The sequence below is a fragment of the Gossypium hirsutum genome, chromosome A02, assembly GCF_007990345.1.
Source record: "Gossypium hirsutum isolate 1008001.06 chromosome A02, Gossypium_hirsutum_v2.1, whole genome shotgun sequence".
In the NCBI taxonomy this organism is placed as follows: Eukaryota; Viridiplantae; Streptophyta; class Magnoliopsida; order Malvales; family Malvaceae; genus Gossypium; species Gossypium hirsutum.
In genome coordinates, this window is record NC_053425.1 from 106,700,454 (window position 1) to 106,720,424 (window position 19,971).

Sequence of the window (19,971 nt, forward strand, 5' to 3'; positions counted from 1 at the left end):
ACCTAATAGTCACAAGTATATGTTAGAGTAAGAATTTGATGTTGCCATAGAAGGGAAAAATGATCAGCATGTTATAAAACATAAGAATAAGGAATAAAGTTTAATTCCCAAGCCTAGGGGCAAAAGTGTAATTATGCAAAAGTTTAGGGGCAAAAGTGTAATTTTTCCAAAGTTCATATTAAATGCTGTTTTGATGAATGTATGTATTAAATAAGATAAATTTGGCATTATAGATCAAGAGAAACGAGATTCAAGTCGCGATCGAGGAAAAGAAAAGATTGTGGACTAAATTGCAAAATCTTTATATTTTGGTACCAAGGTAAGTTCATGTGTAAATAATGTAGCATAATTGTTATTTTTAAGTTATTGATGTTAATTATATGATATGCTGGTTTTTATTATGAAATATATGATTTGTGGTTATTTTCGAATAAAATGCAAATTATGTGTATTAATTGTTAAATATAAAGTACTACCGAGTATTGGTTTTGGTATTTTACGGAAGATGGCAAGGATATGTGTTCGAGAAAAATCCCGTTTGAACCTTAGGAATAGATTAGGATACAAGTGACATGTCACTAGGATGGTTGAGCATCCGAACTCGTTGAGTTGAGTCCGAGTTCACTTATGGATGCGAATGTCCAAACTCGTTGAGTTGAGTCCGAGTTCGTGAAATGTAACTAGGCATCCGAACTCGTTGAGTTGAGTCCGAGTTCACTTATGGATGCGAATGCCCGAGCTCGTTGAGTTGAGTCCGAGTTCACTTAGGGGCGGGTTACATGATTTCTTGATTATATATGAGGCACTTATGTGCAAATTATTCGTGTATCCGAGTTGTATTCCGATGTGTTCAACGGGTGAAATTTCTAGTGAAATGGAAGAACACTTAAGATGCAAGCGACGTTTTGGTAAGTGTTGTGAAATGGACACTTTGGACAGGTATGTTCTTAACCCTCGGGTTGAAAATAGATACAACAACGATAAGGTGGTAAGATGATGAATGATGTTTAGAAATGTGATATATGTTTTGGTGATACCATGCTAAAGAAGTTGTTTGGTATATTTGTATTGTTATGTTACTTGTTATTTACATATGAACTTACTAAGCATTTATGCTTACTCCCTCCTCTTTATTTACTGTAGTTTTGAACAAGCCAGCTCGGGAATCGGGTCAGGTCGAAGGTTCGATCACACTATCCAAAGGACTTTCATCTGGGTAAATGGCTTGTAAAACTTAAGTATGGCATGTATAGCAATATACTTATTTTGTGTAAATAATTTTATGATATGGCCATGATTGGTTGAGAAAATGTTTGATATTGATAAGTCATGGTGATGGGTAAATTTAGATCATGTTTGATATCATGGAAGTTTAATAGGTTATCTAGTTCATAACAACTCATGAAAAGATGAAATTTGCCTTAAAACAGAATATTGCTGCAGCAATGACATGAATTTGAAAAATCACTAAAAATAGTATAAATGGAATTAAATGATGAGAAAGTTATGAAATTGCAGCTTAATGAGTCTATTTTCATATGGATTAAAAAAAACAGGCATATAAATTATACTTTATGAGATATTTGAAACCTTGTGAAACAGGGCCAGAGTGATTTCTAGATCCTCTGTTCTGAATTTAAAAATTCATAACAAACTGTAAAAAAATAATTAGAAGTCATTCTTTATATTTAAAGATTCCTTATTGAGTCTAGTTTTAATAGAAACAAACCTCGTAGTCATTGAAATTCTGTATAGATAGATATCTGATTCGTAATACACAGAGGTCAGAGTAGTCGAACCCTGAAACGGGGGAGACTTTAACTAATAAAATGTACTAATTGGCCCAACCAAAAATTTTATAAAAAAATTAGTAAATAGATATATAAGTATAGATTTAGGGAAAATTTACAGATCTTGATTTTGAGTTTCGTAACTCGAGATATGATTTTTCTTGTAACTGTGACGCGGGTAGCTAGAAAGCTGTGAATGTAGAAACAAATGATTTAAAGTTCTTAATTTGATAAATTATGTTCGGTAACCCCTCAAGCTCGACTCCGGTGACGGTTTCGGGCGTGGGGGCGTTACATCGCATATTGAGGAGTTAGGGTTTTCGTTTAGCTGATGGTGTTTAAGGTTTTGGGCCAATTGGGCCTTGTAATTTTAGGCTGGGGTTAATTGGGCTACTTGGGCTAATTGGTTTTGTTAGATCGGGCCCGGGCAAATTTAGGCCTGTACAGTTGCCCCTCTTTGCTCGTTGTCGTGTAACGAAAATGGAGCAGAGACTTAAAAAGGGCCAAATTTGTCTGATCCTGCAGAATCTTAACCTCTTGGCATCTTCTCTTCTTTAGGTAGCTTCATTCCAATCCACTGTATCCCCAGGGGTATAGGAACTGTTGCTTTGATTTGTTCCACTGCAACTTCAGGGAAATAAGGTGTGTTTTAATCTGCTCTACTGCAACTTCAGAGAGACAAGATTTATAATTTTTTTAACCTACTCCACTGCAACTTAAGGAGATAGGATGGTGGCTTAAATCTACTTCACTGCAACTTCAGGAAGACAAGATTTGCTGTCTTTGATCTGCTCCACTGTAACTTCAGAGAGACAAGATCTACAATCTTCAACCTACTCCGCTACAACTTAAGGGAGATAGGATGGTGGTTTAAATCTGCTTCACTGCAACTTCAGGAAGACAAGATTCGCTATTTTCGATCTGCTCCACTGCAACTTCAGGGAAACAAGATCTACAATCTTCAGCCTACTCCACTAAAACTTTAGAGAGATAGGATGGTGGTTTAAATCTGCTTCACTGCAACTTCAGGAAGACAAGATTCGCTATTTTTGATCTTCTCCACTGCAACTTCAGGGAAACAAGATCTACAATCTTCAGCCTACTCCACTACAACTTTAGGGAGATAGGATGTTAGCTTAAATCTACTTCACTGCAACTTCAGGAAGATAAGATTCATCCTCTTTGATCTGCTCCACTGCAACTTCAGGGAGACAAGATCTACAATCTTCAGCCTACTCCGCTACAACCTTAGGGAGATAGGATAATGGTTTAAATCTGCTTCATTGCAACTTCAGGAAGACAAGATTCAGTGTCTTCGATCTGCTCCACTGAAACTTCAGGGAAACAAGATTTGTAGAATTGGTTTTATGTATCTATGATTAGGATGCTATGATCAAAATGAATAAAATGCTCCTAACTTGATGTGTTATAAATGATATATGAATGCAAAAATGAAAATGATCCATTTTTTTAAAAGGCTTAAGGTATCATTGCTCGTTGTTCATTAGGACATTATCACTGACGTATTACGCGGCCATCTTGTTCGGCTGGTATTCTTGACAGAAAAGTCAAAGAAATAATCACAGTTTGCTCAGCAAGCTTGCCCCGCTATAATTTTAGAGTCCCTTCCACTGCACCTTCTGAAGACATAAAGTTTGTACCTCCCACTGCAACTTCAGAGGAATAAGGTTCACTATCTATCATGCTGCAACTCGGAGGTATAGGATTTGTATCATCTTCAATCAATTTGATCTGTTACACTATTCTCTGAGTGTAATGACCAGATGTATATGCCTGATATTTACATGAATGCAGAGTATCATTTTTCTTTTCCCGAGAATAATTCCATTGCTCGTTCTTTTCCGGGATTATAACACTAATGTAATTTCTTTTTGCTCAACCAATATCTTTAACAGAAAACCCAAGAAGATAATTTCAATTTGGACTTAAATATTTCTAACCTTTGGGCTTGGTGAGTTCTGAATAATAGTCTTGTTTCAGGCTCCTGTACTATTTAGAAGCTTCCAAAGTAATATGCAGAACTTCTTTTGTGAAAGTATTATTGTTCCATTAATCGTTATTTCAATGCAAAAATGCTCGAAAAAGATCAAAACAATAGACAAGAAGGAAATTGATTGGGAGCATAGCTCGAAACGAATAAATTAATCAAATATTGCAAATGCAATGAGAATGAATAAGTTAATCAAAGATAGCAACGTAATAAGAAGGAAATTTATTTGGACATATCCTGAAAAGAATAAGGTAATCAAAGATAACAAATTCAAAATGGGCAAAATGGACACTAGGTGCCCCAGATATCGTAGTTTGAGCTTTTTTTGTACCAACTTCTTGAGGACCTTTCTGAGCTCAATATGTGTTTAGGGGATCCGGAGCATTTTGTCGATGCCCCAAGACGTAACATACTTCTTTATTTTTAATTCAAGCATAGCCAAAACTGTTGTATGCCCCACTTTGATCCAAAATTGGGGTTTTCAACTCGAATCCCCTTCGGTCTCGAGGCGCCCTTTGCGGGTTTTCGCCTCAGCCTCTCCTTTTTCTCTTTTTTTTTCCTTTTTTTTTGAAGGTCTCAAAGTGCCATTTGCGGGTTTTCGCCTTGGCTTCTCACTTTCTAAGTGAAATACTTCTTGACAAAATCCGAATTCACCGACTTGGGCAAATCTTTGCCATCCATTTCGGTCAATGTTAATGCCCCTCCAAAACAGGCCTTCTTTACTACATAAGGTCCTTCTCAGTTTGACATCCACATTTTTTGAAGTCATTTTGTATAGGAAGGATCTTTTCAATATCAAGTTTCCCTAGTAAAATTCTCTAGGATGAACCTCTTCATCGTAAGCCCATATCGTTAATGACAGATGGCTTTCAACCTCCTAATCATATTAGGATTGGATCTGTTTTGTCTTATCCAACTTTAGCTCTGACAAGACTCAGAGACAAGTAATCTTATCTTCAACGGGCGAGAGCGCTTCTATTCCATAAACCAATGAGCAATGTGTTGCCACGGCTAAGATCCTGACCGACGTTCGATAAACATGGTGACTTCTTATGCCAATCTTTACAAGTCTTAGTCATCTGCCCCATGATTTTTAGTTTGTTGTTGAGTTCCTTTTTTTTTGAAATTTGGAATTTGATTTCTGTCAACTTAGTGACATTGGCATATGAAACAACTCTCACCTTTTTCACGGAGTAATCGACGACCCCAAAGACGAATAAGTATCGATTAGAAGCTTTCGAAGAGATCGGCCCATAGCTTCCATGCACCACATAGAGAAAGTCTACGAAGAAATGAAGGGGCGCATGAATCTTGTCTCCATAAATTTAGCATTTACGGCATAACTGATGCAATTCCCTTCTATGTTAGACCAGTAGAATCTGAATCTCATGATTAGCCTGGTCATTAGTATGGGTCTTTCTGACACGCTTAGGGACCTCTTTTAACAGCATCTGCGGGCCTTAGTAGCCCAGGTATATCTTGATATGGACGCTTTGCTTTGTCTTTGCAGTGACGCAGGCTTCGATCCTTGCCTTTTCTCTTCTGTTAGACCTACTATTCATTGACTCCTCGTAAAGTAGGATCTGTTTTCATCTTACTCTACCATCATTAACAAATCAGGAGATATGTTACAATCTCTGTCATCTTCCAAGTCTTGAGATCCCTCAAAACACATATCTTGCTCAAAAGGAGATTCTGGGGGCCTATTGGAGGCAGATACCAAAAAAATAAATGATTCTAAGGATGTTTATTTGTATGGTATGATCATGAATGACAAAAATAAATGAATATTTGGAAGAAAGTTTAAAGAACAAATGAATCTAAGAATGATTATTTGTACAGTATGAAATAAAATAAAAGAATATTTGCTCAAAAAGATGCATTTTATTGAAATAAAGACTTAAGACACAAACCTATTTCACAAAATGATTCTCATTGCTTCTAGGCTTAAAGCAACAAGCATGTTTTGAATATTACTCTAGATTAACTCTAAAAATACAGGGGTCTCTTCCACAGTCTCATGGTTCAAAACATTCCCAAGTATGTAAGGGCAGATGCTCACAAAATTCTATTCCCGGGTTCCCTCTTCTGATACGTCGTTAATGTTCAAGTTCCCCAAAACCAGGTCTTGCGCTAGAGTCCTGAGCTCGATATACCATTGGATTTCATTACCCTATCCATCATGGAACTCATAATGTCCACCCCTTTAACAGAAAGGTTGGAATAACAGATTTTTTTACTCTAGAAGGATCATTGAATTTCACGATACCTAATTTGATAAATCTTTCGATTAGCTTTTTAAAAGCGGTACAGTTCTCGATGGAATGCCCCGTGATTCTCGCATGGTATTCACAAAGAAAATGAAAATATGACTCAATCGAATAACCATGCGAAAAGGAGGGATCAATCTTGCAAATATCCCTTTCACCGTAGGAATAGACCCTAAACGGTGCCGTTTCATGCTAGCCATAACTCAAAAAAAAACACCTAAATCAACAATCTGTTATCTAAAATCAAAATAAAACCTAGCCTCCATCTTCCTCATTCGGCCAAAAAAAAGAAGACCCTTCAACTGCCATTTTGCCTCCATGTTTGGCCAACAGCCACCTCACGAAGGCCTCATCTGACCTCGTTCGACCATGAACCTGAGGGTCTCGCTCCTAGCCTTAGAATCTTCGCCTAGCCTCCGATTTCAACAAAGCAAGCAAAGATTCGAGGGGGCCAAAACTACGATAAGTCCCTCTTTCTTTATTTTTTCTTATATCTACAACAAATAAAGATCGAGAAAAAGAAAAAAAAAGAACAAAATCGGAAAAAGCTAGATCTGAAAATCATCTTCTTTTCTTTTGAATCTGTTTTTTTATGTTTTTTTTATTAAATGATGAATCCCCACCCCCCTTTTTCTTACAATCGGATATGGCTCTTATAGCCATTTCAATACAATATTTTAAGTCTTTTGCTACCGCTCTGTATTGTCTGCTGCTATTTCTGCATTTGTTCTTCTTTTTGCCTTCTTTTCCAGGTTTTGGAAGTCAATAGGGCTGGTTTTCGCCATTTTGGTGCAAAACGACGAAAGGTGCCAGGCCTCGGGACGAGGCACTGGCGAGGCGACCAAGAAGGGCGTACGAACGGGTGCGGCGCACATGGAGGAGTTAGGGTTTTTGTTTGGCTGATGGTGTTTAAGGTGTTGGGCCAATTGGGCCTTGTAATTTTAGGCTGGGGTTAATTGGGCTATTTGGGCTAATTGGCAAATTAACAATGCTAGCTGAATATTCATATATATTTTCCTCCTCCTCCTCTCCATTCCACATCCTTAATGTATATAACACATTTGTAAGTAACATTATCTATAATCTTTATTATTTACTTTTATAAATATTCAAGCTGTCCATCTGTGTCATAGTCACTAAATTATTTATATCTGGAGCTCTAGAACTCCAAATTAAAATCTGATAATTTTCCCTGAAACTAGACTCATGTATCTTCTTACCATAAAATTTTTCAGAATTTTTGGTTTAGTCAAAAAATACAGTTTATTCTTTAAAGTTACCCCTATTCTACTGTCTGACAGTTGTGACCCTTCTTCACTAAAAATTGATTATCTCCTGGTACAGAATTTGAATAATGTTCCTGTTTATTTATCTTGAAAATAGACTCATTCAATATTCTAAAAATATAAATTTAAGCCCATAATTATTTTTATCCAATTTTTTATGATTTTTCAAAGTCAGAACAGCGGAACCCGAAATCATTCTGACCTTGTCTCACAAAATTTATTATATCTCATAATTTACAATTCCATTGCTTACATAATATCTTCTATAAGAAACTAGACTGAATAAGCTTTAATTTCATATTTTATTAATCCTATAATTCGATTTATACAATTTTTGATGATTTTTCAAAGTTAGACTACTGCTGCTGTCTAGAACTGTTTTAGTGCAAGATATTAATTACCATGTTTATAACACCATTATTTTCTTTTTCTACATTATTTCTTATCACTTTCTCTTATTTTTTCTTCACTAACATGACAAGAAAACTTAAAAATATAAAACTTAAAAATATATTGAAATCTCGATGTTCTTACCTTTTCTTATTGACTTCAATCTTTAACTTGATTTTTCTCTCTCCTCCAGCTTCTATTTCTTGAATCCAACTCGATATTCTTGCTCCCCATCATCTCCTTGCTATCTTTCTCTCTTGATGGCTATGGAAATTCTTTCAATTTTTAGGTGAAAATAATAAATTTTTGGTGGAATGACTAAATTGTAAAGAAAGAAAACTTATTTTCTTCTTCTTCTCTTACGTTGGTTTGTATGGGAAAGGACAGATGATGATAATTCTTCATCTTTCCTTCCTTTTATACTAAATAAATAATAATATAATAATAAATATCTCATAAAAATATTAATAAAATAATATTTATCTAATTAATTAATTTAAAATATTATCAACATAATCATTACATTCTAAAATTCTCTCTCTTACTAATTGACCATTTTGCCCTTCATGATCTTTTAGAATTTCATCCTTGAGTCATCACTTAATTTGGTAAAATTGCTATTTAGTCCCTCATAATTTTTCACCTATTCAATTTGGTCCTAATTCATCAATTTTTCTTGGTTTCTAGATCATTCCACCCTTAAAATATTTGCACCATTAGTCCTTCAACTTTTTATATTTACACTTCAACCCCTTAAATTTTGAGTATTTACTCTTATGCAACAATACTTTTCTCATCTTTGCAATTTAGTGCTTTCTTGAATTAATATATCATAATATTTTTCCCAATATTGACATAACTCAAAATTTCCTTTTTTGTCACTTTATTTCCTTATTTTACTATATCACGGATAATATTTTACTGTAAAAATTTTCGGAGTATTACATGTAATATATGCAAAATGGTTTGGAATACAAATTGTATATTAAAAAAAATTTAAAATAAACAATAATACAATTTTAAATAATTAGTGTATTAAAACAAGTTAAGATAAATAATGTACATAAATAATCCAACGTAAACAACATATAAAATATTTAAAATAACACGTAATAAAACATTTTAAAATAAATAGGTAAATCAATGAATTAAAAGGTCTTAGGAAGTGATTGAAAATGAGCCAGAGTTCAGGGTATAAATTTGAAATAACAAAAATGAAATAAAGGTCCAATTCGCAGCAAGTTGAAAATGCAATGGGCGAAATAGCAAATGCCCCAGACCCCTCTATGAGCCGTTTTTTTTTAGGGCCAAAATGAATTAAAACAGAAACTGTATGGATAATTTTAAAAAAGGCATAAAAGTAAGGATTGGACTGAATTAAAGGACGCGTAAACTTGGAGGGACTCACTGCATAAATAACCCCAAAGCTACAAAACACGCGGATCCCTTTTATCCGAGTCGGGTTGCGCTCGGGCAGTCCAAAACGGTGCCGTTTTGGCACCTGGCCTCCTACCCAAAAACGACACGCCGTTTCATGGTTTGTATATAAGCCCAATTTTTTTTAAAAAAAATCATTTTCAGCCTTCTCCTTAAAAAAAATCTGAAATCCTCCCAAACTCTCCCTCTTCTCTCCCTACGGCTGACCAAAAGGACACCCATCCACCGTCCGCCGCACTACCACCGTACCCGGTGGCCTACGATGCGCAAAGATGGGTTTTTAGCCCTATTTCAAGGCGCGTTTGAAGGCCAAAACGCCTTCGACCCTTGAAATCGAAAGGGTAAGGGCTCGTGCCCCCTTTTGGGTTCGATCGCGACAACGACGAAGAGCCCTCTGACGAGGCGGTCACGAGGCAGTTTCAGTGAGTTTTTTTACTCCTCTTTTTATCTTTTTGTTTAAAATAGATTTATAATAAAAAATAAAAAGATAAAAAAATAAAAAATAAAGAAGAACAAAGAACGAAAAGAAAACGAGATATGGAAATAAAAATCAATGTTTTTTCTTGTGTTTTGCTTTTTTGATTGCTTAATATTCGTAAAAAAATTACAGAGAGATCGATACAGCTCTTATAGCCGAAATCACAACCCTTTGTTTCTGCTTTTTTTTTTTGCTATTTACTTCTCTATTGCTCGCGTGCTCTCTCTTTGCTGTTGCATTTGATTTTGTTGCAGGTGTAGTGTGACGCGTGGAGAAGATGGCGTGCGGCGTGCTACGAAGCGGCTCACGTGGTGGCCCTGCTGGTGAGGAGCGGCGGCTGAAGCCTAGTGGCTAGGGTTGCTGTTGTTTTCTTTGTAATGGGCTAGGGTTGGAATTGGGCTTAGGTAGTTTGGGTTTTAATTGGGTTTTAAAATTTGGGCTGGTTTGGGTTTGTATTTGGTTTTTTTTTGTTTGGTTTTAATTTTGTAATAGACTTTTTATTATTTGGGACTTTTTAATTGTTTATTTGGGTTTTATTTTTTGTTTTATTGGTTTGGGCTTTTAGGCCAAAATTGGCTATTACAAGTTGTTTTGGTGTAATTTGTATAACATTTGACTAGTTTAAGTACCAATTGGATACAAAAAAGTTTAAGTACCAAATTAGGAAAACGTGTCAAGTGTAAGTACCATATTAGACAAAAAAAAACTTAGGTACCAACTTAAGAAAAAAATGTCAAATTCAGGTACCGAATGTTATATTAGACTTTATTAAAAAAATACATATAACATATATGTTATTTTATCATTATTATACCTTAGTCACTGGAATCGAGTAATGAACCCACGAGTGGTCTCAATAAACCCTTCAAACATACCCCTTGGAAGCACCCCTCAGAGATATCCTTCGACTCAACATTCAAGAGGGCACCACTTATTAACTGCCATGCCAGACTTTAACCGCTATGTCTCATCTAAGGTGATTGAAAGCACGTTTTATCGCCACCCTATCTAGGACTATAGTATGTTGATATAGTGTACAATAAAGAGAAGGATGTGGTGGGGAAAAAGATGTTGGTTCAGCTAGTAAGGCGGAAAGCCGGAAAAAGAAAAAATGATAAGTTGAGAACTTAAGAAGGGAGTTGAAAAGGAACCTACCCGAGATCGTTGCCGGAGTCGAGCAGGAGACATTACAAAACTTATCTTAGCACTTAAACAGTTTTCGTAGTAAACTATCCATTTGCGTCACGGTCGCTAAAAAAATCATATCTCAAGTTACGAAACTCGAAATCTAATTCCGTAAATTTTCCCTGAAACTAGACTCATATATATACTTACTAATTTTTTTCTAGAATTTTTGGTCAGGCCAACTAGTACAGTTTATTAGAAAAAGTCTCCCCTATTTCAGGGTTCGGATACTCTGACCCTTGTGCACTACGAATCAAATTTCTTCCTGTACAGAAATCCAATGACTATGCCATTTGTTTCAATTAAAAATAGACTCAATAAGGAATCGATACAAATAAAGTTTGAGTCCTAATTCTTAATACACAATTTATGGTGAATTTCTAAAGTCAGAACAGGGAATCCAGAAATTGTTCTAACCCTATTTCACTAAAACGTAAACATCTCATAAAATACAACTCTTTTACCTATTTTATTTCTTCCATATAAAAATATATTCATTAAGCTTCAATTAAAAATTTTATTCATTATCTAATTCACTTTATACTATTTTTGGTATATTTTCAAAGTTGGACTACCGCTACTGTCCAAATCTGTTTTAGTATAAAATGTTGATAACTAAGTTTATAACATCTTCATTTCTTCTCTCTACAATATTTACCAACACTTCCTCTTATTACTCTTCACTAACATATCAAAACATACCATACTTAAGGTTTTGGTAACATTTACAAAACATACCAAAATATCTCTTAACAACTTAGATACTTTCAAAATGACCGAAAGACATCCTAGGTACAATGCCATTTTCCAAAAAGATAGAAACTTCACCAATTTGAGTTTGGGGATAGGCTTGTATGTTGAGTCCTTATACTTTCGTACCTAGCCTGCGTACGGAAACAAACCGTACACTGAGAATACTCTCAGTGGTATTTCTATAAACAATAGCTTAATCAACTTTAAAACATGGTAATTCAAACACATTATTGCTATTATTCAATATCAATCAGTACTTTAATAACCTTTACTTTATTTACCCTTATTAACATAACTCGGACACTGACGGATACACGGATCCAACCCACACTCCGGGATAAGCACATAGTGCTTCATCGGAATAAATCCAGAACTTTAACATTATAGTACACAAAGTACTTCATCGGAACAAATCCGAAACTTTAATAGTAGTCGACACATAGTGTCTCATCGACTCAATGTCGGAATATCCCAATACTTCCAATTCCTATGACATGTCAACTATATTCGACTAGCCCGACACTGTTAATAGGGTATTCAAAATCACATTCATTTCAATATGGTAAAAATACTTACCTCATTCACATTTTCATACAATATAAATATCAAATATAGCAATAACGATTAAGCTCGGTTTATAGAAATACAAACCACTATTTATCGAATTTAATCGATATCTTCGTTCACTTTCTCTTTTCCCTTCTTTGATGACGTATCCGGTGCTACGTTTGCTACTAACAATCATACAATTAAAAATCATCAATATATTAATTCATAAAACACATTTTCACTTTCTACCAAACTTTTACAAAAAATTCCAATTTCGTCCTTTTTCCATTACTAATCTTTTTTTTTCTTTAACTTAAGCTTCATATTCTCTTTTAATCAACTCATTAACAATTTCTAACTCATAAAATTCATTATAAAACATAAATTTTGAGCTCTATTCAACTTAGTCCCTATTTAAACCTAACCTAGAAATTCCTTTAACTAATCACTTCTAACTTCAATTTCTATCAATTTAACCCATAAAACCTCAATTTATTCAACTAAATCAATATCTAAAAATTCTCTATTTTTCTTCATTTTAACCTCATACATGTAGAACTTTGAATTAGGCACCCATAAACATAAAAATCATAAGAAAATGAGCTAAAACAACTTACCAATCAAACTTTAGGGCCTTAATCCTCAAATTTCCCTTTTTTCTTTCTTTCTTTCTTTCTTCTTTCTTTCACGTTTGCTCTCTGTTAGTCTTTCTATCTTCTTTTTCTATTTTATCAATTTTACTTATTATACTATTATTAACCTATAATAAATATAAAACTAACATGTTTAATAGCTATAACATAAAATATCTTATAGCTATTACACATATATACCAACTATTACACACGTTATTCAATATTAACACACACATGGTACTTAGGGTCTAATTACTAGATTAGTCCCTTTTACTTCTTTAATCTATAATTAAACTTTTATTCATTATGCAATTTAGCCCTTTAAACTAAATTCAAGCTACTTCACTTAATTAAACACTAAATAACCATTCAACTATAATTCATAAATATTTATAATAAATATTCATGAATAAATTTCACGGAAACAGTACTCAAGACTCAATTTTCGATACCGTAACTTTCAGTTCATTACAAATGCTCGAAGGTTGCTAAAGAGGCCAAAAGATTCCTTTTTCATCGTCTAAGAGGATATTTATTGTAGAGTCTCTTGTGTCGTGGTAAAGCTATTGTAGGAAGGTTACTATTAGAGAGTGTGCAAAAGGTGTAGGACATGCAAGACATACATCGTGGGCCCTATTCTATTATAACAATATGACGTTGTTATGCTTAGGTGGGGTCTAATGATCATCAAAAGCATGTTCACACTTGAAGCGTATTCACACCTAAAAGGCATATGCCTGTCAAGAATTTTTACCAAGCGAGTAGATAATTTTTGGAGACGAGAGGCTCAGGTCCTCAAAGATAATACAGAGTATATGGTGGGAATATTAAAAAAACATACATAATTGTTGAAGAAAAAATTTACTGATTCAAAATAAGTGAAGTGAGTCGAGTTTATCGAAATACTACAAATACAATTTTTTGGGTTTTTTACCCTAATATTATAAAAAAAATTTATACACCAAAATGAGTTGTCAACCAGATTAATTACAAAAATGATATACTTTTTGGGGTCGTGCCTACCTGACAGGCACAACCCATTATTTTATTATTAAATTTCTTTTTTTGTTTTAAAAAAATTATTATTATTTTATTTTTAATATTTATATTAATATATAGATAAAAATACGGGTTTTACACGAATAAAAAATACCCGAAACGGGTCGAGCCTGTCAGGTAGGCACGACTAGTCGTGCCTGACAGGTGGGCACAACACCCTGCACATTTCCCTTTTCTTTCTTTGCATTTTACAAAAAATTGGTCTTATATCACTTTTGGTCCCTCTACTAGGCCTAAAATTAAAATTCAATCTTTATACTTGAATTTCTACAATAATATTTGGTTCTATTTTTTATAATTTTTTCCAAATAATTAATATTGTTAATTACTCTGATAAAATTTTTGACGTGTTTTTTTAAACAAAAAATTAGTTTAACAAAACAATGATATGTTAAGTTAGAATAAGTTTTAAATAATAAAATTTCTAACAAAATTGTATTAAAATTTTTGTTAATTACTCTATAAAATTTTTGATTAGTTTAACAAAACAATGATATGTTAAGTTGGAATAAGTTTTAAATAATAAAATTTCTAACAAAATTGTATTAAAATTTTTGTTAATTACTCTGATAAAATTTTTGACGTATTTTTTTAAACAAAATATTAGTTTAACAAAATAATGATATGTTAAGTTGGAATACATTTTTGTTAGAAATTTTATTATTTGAAACTTATTACAGCTTAACATATCATTGTTTTGTTAAACTAATATTTTGTTTAAAAAAACATGTTAAAACTTTAACAGAGTAATTAACAATATTAATTATTTGGAAAAAAATTATAAAAAATAGGACCAAATATTATTGTAGAAATTCAAGTATAAAGATTGAATTTTAATTTTAGGCCTAGTAGAGGGACCAAAAGTGATATAAGACCAATTTTTTGTAAAATGCAAAGAAAGAAAAGGGAAATGTGCAGGGTGTTGTGGCTGACTGTTAGGCAGGACTAGTCGTGCCTACCTGACAGGCTCGACCCGTTTCGGGTATTTTTTATCCGTGTAAAACCCGTATTTTTATCTATATATTAATATAAATATTAAAAATAATATAATAATAATTTTTTAAAACAAAAAAAAATTAATAATAAAATAATGAGTTGTGCCTGTCAGGTACGCACGACCTCAAAAAATATACCATTTTCGTAATTAATTTGGCTGACAACTCATTTTGGTGTATAAATTTTTTTTTATAATATTAGGGTAAAAAACCCGAAAATATTAGAAGGAAAAAGAAAATCCCTTCTAACCGACTAATATCATTATGAAGAGACACGATTCTAGATTGGAGATAAAAAGCAGACAATGATGTAAATGAAAGCCATTCTTATCTTACACTACATAAAATGCATATTATGTAATAATATATATTCATATATAAACATAAATTTTAATTGAAAACCTATTCATCTTACTCCCAAATTCGATTTTCAAAAACTAAATAATCTTTCTAGAAAAATTCTAACCCATGAAAATTTTAATTACTTAAAAGTCTTATTTAAAAAAAAAAGAAAAAAAAAACCTTTTGCCTATAAAAGATGCCTATCCCATCCAAGCCTTCAGAAATCTCTGTGAAGGTTTTGAAAATGATGGCCAAATTAAGGTCACTTTCTGTCAACTTACATGAAATTGATGGCTCAGTTTTTTCAGCAAAAATATATCTCTACGTTTCTATTACTTAAATTAAATGTTTTTGGCTGAAATCGAGAACTAGTGAACATTGTTCTTGGTATATTATTGCCAAGTTAATGTTCAATAATTTTGTATATAATTTATTTCTTTTTATTCGATTATAATCTTTTTACATAATTGCATTAACTTTTATTTTATTTTTTTTACAAATGCAACATAATCTCTTTTTGGGTTTAGCGCAAACTCATGCCTCCAAATTCTAACTTTCATTATTTGTAAATTATTCGCTTAAATGCTTCTAAATTCTAATAGTAAATGGAGTTAACAGGGTTCAAATTTGTACTAAACAGGTGTCTTTAAGAATTTTAATTACCTCTTATATAAGTTAAAATTCTGATTGGAATCATTGATATAGTTTAATTAGTTATAACTTGAAAGAAAATTTTAATTTATTTTTAAAGGTAAAACATGTTGCAGGTTATCGTGACACGTCCTAAATTAATTTTATATACACTTTTTCTTAAAAAATTTGTTAACAATATGAATTCGGTAAAAGTTAATGTAATTATTGACCCTTTAAATTTGGAAAATTAAATCCATTTTGACAATTGTATTTTTTTTCTCAATATTTAAACTTGATAATTAGGCTTATTTTATTCTATAAATCTGCGGTACTTAAAAATTATATCACGTCATCACACTTTTATATTTTCTAAATTTTAAAATTAATACCAACCTAATTATTAAATTTAGATACCAAAATTACATGTTTCAAAAGAAACCTAATTGTTAAATTTAAATACCTATAATTAATATTTACACTAACCCTTTATGTAAATACATTTAATTTTAGCTGCCTTTATCGTTAATCCTCGTTTCGCGCTTAAATTAATAAATTATACGAAATTTTCAATTAACACCAATCTCGAATTTCATCATTTTAGAACCTCCTTCTCATTATTAAAAAATAATTAAAAACTATGGACCGTAGATTTTAGTTGAAGATAAAATCGAAAAATCTTTTAGGATAAACATGACGAAGCAAATCATAATATAAAAGAAATACGAAGCCACGTGTGACGCATTTCGTTCTCACAAGTTGCAGCGTACCGTCGCCGTTTCTGTCTTTTTTTTCTCTTCGTTTAAGGATTATGTTTTGTTTTTTTCCCCCTTAAATCATTTTATTGGGCATATAAAAAAGGATGGGAACGAAATTTCTAGTTATAAGCTGACATGGCATCTAAACTTATGTTTTGCCATAAAAGGACAACTCAATTTTGATTATTAACAATTTTGTCCCCCTATGCCATTGATTAAGCTCTAAAGGATCAGAAGTTTTAACGTCTGAAACTGAACTGAAGCATCATGACATTGTTTTGTTTTTTATGTTGAAAATGAACCTGGATGGATTTAGGGCTATGTTCAAGCAAATTGTCACTGCGTTATTGAACATGGATGGAATAATGGGTTTGGTCCATGGGATTATATAATGCTTGTATAGTAAAATGAGTTTTTTATATATTAAAGTTCCAAAAAAGGGAAGTACAAAGTAGCCCAAAATAGAAGTATCAATCATCACAAGGACGAAAATAAAATTTTAAAAGTTTGGGGAGAGATAAAAAAAAAAAGAGTATTTAAATGAGATTTAAATTGAATATTATATAATTAGGAGGGACAAAAGTTGCTATTAATTCATTTAACAAGGGGTCTAAAGTCCCTTCTTCTTCCCTTAACTACGCCAAGGTGGAATTAGAACCTGAATTCTCGAAGTTTTCAAGATCTCAACATTGCTATAGAACGCCAAGACCTCATCGATAGTATTGATCGTATTGTTATGTCTTGATCATTTTTTTCAGTATAATGCAAGAAGAATGATTAGAAACACAAAAATGCCCCGCACATAATTCAAATATAAACATATGCTTTTGCATGCCATGTTCTTAGATGTTTTATATTATATAAAGGATATGATATTACATGTTGTTTGGATGCACATGATACACCTACATGATCATGGGGATCTTACATTAATTAATCCATAGATTAAGTACTATAGGAACAACATCCTAATTACTCGGAAAGATTCATGCATTTGGAAGATTGTAATTTTTTTTTCTTCATTCGAACTTATCTGTTGTAAATACAATAAGAACAACATTCAAAAGTTCAAATTAATTACAGTATCCCATAATGTAACATTTTTTACAATTGAAAACTAACGGTTCACATCAAGTCTGTTGGGGATCAATCCGATTAAGCAATGAACAAGTAAAAATAGCGGAAGAAATTGAGAAATTGAACACACAAATTTGATGTTGAAAAACCCCTCTTTCGAGGATAAAAAATCACAGGCAAAGAAAATTTTACTATAATGGCAAAAGAATGAATAGTACAAAAGATGGAGATAAAAACTAAACCCCGAGAACTTGAAAATAAAGAACCCTCAAAACGTAAACACAAAATTCTCTAAATGTGTTATAAGTTCTAATTTCTAGTGGGTGTATTTTCTAAGGTTGTAAAAGAGCCTATTTATAGGCTAAATTTATAGGTCAAGTAATAATAAAATAATCTAGACTAATTAGAGTTTGATTGAACCAAATAAACAGAGTTTAACTAGAAGATTATTTCTCAAATTTGATTGAAATAGCAGTCATACTTAACAAATCTCCATCTTGACTCATATTTCCACAACGTCATCTTTGTTAAAGCCCGCCACGGGCCTATTTTGAACTATGCATGGAATTAACTGAGTCGAATATGTGCTTAGAAACTAGAAGACTTCTAGCCTTTAATTGTACATTGCCAAATCAAAATTAACTCTGGTTTGATTTTCACGAACATAGTACCCTAACTTTTCAAAACATGCATCCAAAAGAGAACATCTCTTCAACAAAACGGTCATACATTTTTCCCTTCTATGACTAAGTTGCCTCTGTTCCAAACGAGTTGACTTCGACTCCGTAACGGATGAGGGACGTCCGATTTCATCACTCACTGTAGAACCTTCCAGAATATAAAGACTGCCGGTCTTTTTACCTTTTAACAAAACGAGAGGTCCACGAGATACCTTAATGCCGCTCGACTCGATGTTGATTCTGCATCCTTTTGAGCCTAGAATACTCAATGAGATGATATTCTTTCATAAATCAGGTACATACCTAACATCTAAGAGTGTCCTAATCGTCTCATCGCGCATCCTAATTTTAATAGTATCAATACCAATTACGTTACTAGATGAATCGTTTCCCATACGCACAACTCCACCTTTAACTGAACTATATGTGGAGAACCATTCTCTATTGGGACACAGTGGAAAAAACATCTCAAAGCTAAGATCCACTCAGACGTAAGCTTGGAGTTATTGCTCGTTGACACTAACAAGAAATCATCACCGCTTTCATCAACTAAATTAGCACCAGCTACATCATCCTCGTTACTCTCAGCAGCTTTTTTATTTCGCAATTTATAACAATTTGCTTTGACGTGACCTAACTTTTTACAATAGTGACACATTTTGTCTCGCTTCTTTGATGCTACCTTTTTGTTAGCTTGATCATTAGCTTCAGCATTTAAATGTTAGCTTCGATTTGACATGGAACATATTTAAAAGGGATAAATCTCAAAACTATAAATGAACTTTGATTTTGGGCAATTTTATACATGAAAGTTTGATTTGATCCAATTATTAAAAATTATTAACACAATGATTGATATAGCATATCATTTTATATTTATATATTACATACACAAATAATTATATCTATCCAATATAAAAATAATTTGATATATTTATTTCTTTAAATATGTATAATTGAATCAAACATAAAGTTTCATGTATATATATATTTGAACCACAATCAAAATTTCTTGTGTATAAGTACACCAAATCAAAATTCATGTATCATATTACACATTGAATTAAAGTTTATATATAATTTTGAGATTTATAAAGATCAAATTTTCAACACATTTATACCAAACATATGAACAATTTGAAATTTAGATTTGACGCTTTCAAATATTGCCCTCCTAATTTAAATGACAATCTTTTGTTTTCTCTAACACGTTAAATCTAATATGATATTTAAAATTCAATCTTCAGATTTTAAATATACTCTAAGACTAAAATGTCACACAAATGAAACAACTTATTAAAACAGGACTAATATTTTTAAAATTCAATTACAACCTAAGGGATAATTATTAATTAACTCTAACTTTTATGTAAATTTGTAGATAAATTTGGACCGTCAACTAAGGTATTACTTGCATGCAATAATGACACAGTACACTGCAAGTTGAAAACATGAAAATGAATATAAAGTAAAGCATATCCATGGATAATGAATATGCGTACCAGAAAGGCTTCCTTTTCACCACCATTAACTCCCAACAAGACAACAAACAAATGAACAATAGTTACAAATTGGTGTTCCATTTTTTTTAGTAATAATTAATTATATAAAAAAAAGTAAAAATCCCACTTTGTTTTTCTGCTATA

The 19,971-nt window shown here is 32.4% G+C and overlaps 1 long non-coding RNA gene across 1 annotated transcript; it reads left to right on the forward strand.

Moving 5' to 3' along the window:
* The first annotated feature begins 9,156 nt into the window (after positions 1-9,156).
* LOC121209679 (uncharacterized) lies at positions 9,157-10,325 on the forward strand. The gene is made up of 2 exons (XR_005904769.1): positions 9,157-9,606; positions 9,917-10,325. It is a non-coding gene; the product is annotated as an uncharacterized lncRNA (long non-coding RNA).
* Positions 10,326-19,971: the final 9,646 nt, after the last annotated feature.